Raw genomic sequence first — 2918 nt, forward strand, 5'->3', positions numbered from 1 at the left:
TTGTTGGCCCTCCAGAAGGACATGGTCGGCAGGTAGGGACACGTGGGGACCCCAGGGGGATAGGGTTCTCCGTTATCCTAGCCACTTCACCCCTATAATCCAGTGCAAGAATGAAGGTAGCACTCACAGACGTCCCACAGGACAGGAGGGAGAAAGGTGCACAAGCTGACTCCCCAAGATCTCTTCTTGTTAGTTCTGCAGGGTTGTAGGCGAGGACACAAGAAGTCACATTTATTTTCAGTTTCCTACTGCCAAAGGGGCCCTTTAGAGCAGTGAGAGAAGATCTTCACCCTGAAACCCACAGCGTCCCTTTTCAGCAGGAAATAGCTAAGAGAATACGCCATCCCCTTTTCCTTATGAAGCAGGGTGAAGTCTCTCTCAGGGAGGAGTGATGGGTGTGTCAGAGGCAATGCGATTGGCACAGGATAGAGCAGGGTTTAGAGCTGTTGTACACAGGGTTGCTATGAGTCGCAAACAACTCGACGTCACAGAACAACAACAACAAAAACATAGAATATGACATAGTTACAAAAGTATAGCTACATAGATACTATGTATACATATATACTACATACATAGTATATGACAGAAAGATTATAGATACATAGATAGACTCTAAGGAGCCCTGCTAGCATAGGGCTACTCACCACAAGGTCAGGTCTCCGAGGGAGAAAGCTGAGGCCGTCTGCTTCTGGAAAGATTCACAGCCTCAGAGACCCTATGGGGCAGCTCTGCCCTGTCCTGCAGGGTTACTGGGAGTCAGATACAAACGAATCCCAGCTGGTGACCCTGTATCTCACGCCTGGTCCACTCTAGGAGAGACCTGCCTTCCCTCCACACTGTGTGTGTGCTCAGTGACACACAGAGGCTACTAGAGAGATACTATGTATCTAGACTCTCAGGAGAGGCTACTGGAGAGATACTATGTATCTAGACTCTCAGGAGAGGCTACTGGAGAGATACTATGTATCTAGACTCTCAGGAGCCCTGCTGGCACAGGGGGGACACACTCAGCTGTAACCACAAGGTCAGGGGTTTGAACCCACCAGCGGCTCCAAGGGAGAAAGCTGAGGCCATCTGCTTCTGGAAAGAACTGCAGAAATGCTGTGAAGGATTTCTGCTCTGTGATTGGAGATTGGAATCAAGAAAGAGAACCTCATAGGTGCTTTAATCCACTATTTCCACATCTGTGTTTCTCTCTCCAGAACAGTTGTAGGTGTACCTGTGGGAAACTGTGATAGTGGAGATAGTCTCAATGCCTCTGCCAGCCTCAAACCTCCACTCCATCTGTGGGTTCCCAAGAACCCTTTGATGGGAAAGCCTGAAAGGCTGTGAAAAGGAAGAAACAGAATTCCTTTAAGCCAACAGCCTTCTCATCAATCAGCAGAGTGGCTGAACTAGTCTGCAATGATTTTCAAATTTGTGTGCACAACACTCTTTGGGAAAGGGGGCTTGAAGTCTCCACCAGACTGGGTCTGATCAAAAGGAGGGGGAAATGAAGAACAGAATTTCACAATGTCCTGGAATCTAGACTTTGGTAGAGACATAAATGAGCTAGAAATGACAATGTCATAGGTTTCCTTAAAAGGTTAATGAAAGAACACACTGAAATGCTCTCACTCTTTTTTATTTTATTTTTTTTTTGTGCATGTACCGTCAAATCAGATCTGACAGGTACAGGAGGAAATTGTCCCTCCTTCTCCGGCAGAAATTGTCCCTCCTTCTCCGGCAGAGCATCTGGTGGATTTGAACCGTGTACCTCTGGGATTGCAGTACAGCTTCTTGCCACTAGGCCACCAGAGCTCCCCTGAAATGCTCTCACTCTTAACAACCATATTCTAAAAATCATCTGGGTCTTATCAAAAGGAGGTAGGAAGGCAGAACAGAATTTCAAAATCTCACAGAATTCAGACTTTCTGGAGTCCCTGGCAGTGAAGTAAGGCCCTGAAATTATCACCTGACATGATCTTTAGGCCTTAAACAAACAAAACAAACAAACAAGTCAGTGATGTCTTCTTTAAATCAAAAAGCAATCTAGTGTAACTGGCTTTTTAAAATGCCTGCGTAGGGCAGTGAGCTCTTTTAAAGCCATCTATCAATTGGCAACAACTGGAGAGATTAGTTGAGAATCTGCAGGTGGGGCACTGACATCAATGAGAGAGGAACAATTCCAAAAAGGAGGGTGGGAAGACTTGCACAAGCACAAGGTGATCTTTTTCAGCAGCCAAGAGATCTGATCAAAAGGTGGGGAAATGCAGACCGGAATCCCAAAAATCTCATGGAATCCAGACTTTCTGGAGCCATGAATGCACTTGGAATGAAAAGGTCATCAGTGTCTCTGAATGGTAGGTGCAGAAACTTTGGAATTGGTTTTGGTTTTGCTGTGAATTGTCTCAATGAGGGCCAGAAGAACAGCAGAAGTTTCTCTCTCTCTCTCTCTCTCTCTCTCTCTCTCTCTCTCTCTCATCTCTCTCTCTATCTATCTATCTCTATCTCTATCTCTGTCTCATAAAGTGGCCCATGTGTTGTGAATCTTAGTTCAAGCTAGACCTTAGGATGCCTCTTGTGTCTTGACGGGGGACACAAATGGAATATTTGGGGCTCTTACGGCTTTCTTTTCATTCCACGTGGGTGTCAGCAGAGAGGACTTGCCAGATGAATTGAAGAGTCTGTGGCTCAGAGCCTGCCAGCATTTGGGCATGCCGGAATTGTAAAATACTGAAATGTTTGGCTACACATGCAGGCTTCCAAAAGAGCTTGATCCCGGAATAGCTATGAACCTGGAGAAAGGATGAAAGTGATACAAGTGTTCAGGTCTTTCATTCATAGGGTTGCTTATGACTCAATGGCACTTAACAACAACAACATATCATAAAGCTGCACTGCAATTCCAAAGGTGCATGGTTCAAATCCACCAG

Source organism: Elephantulus edwardii, unplaced genomic scaffold (assembly GCF_000299155.1).
Source record: "Elephantulus edwardii isolate Elephantulus edwardi_28Jun2011 unplaced genomic scaffold, EleEdw1.0 scaffold00410, whole genome shotgun sequence".
NCBI lineage: Eukaryota > Metazoa > Chordata > Mammalia > Macroscelidea > Macroscelididae > Elephantulus > Elephantulus edwardii.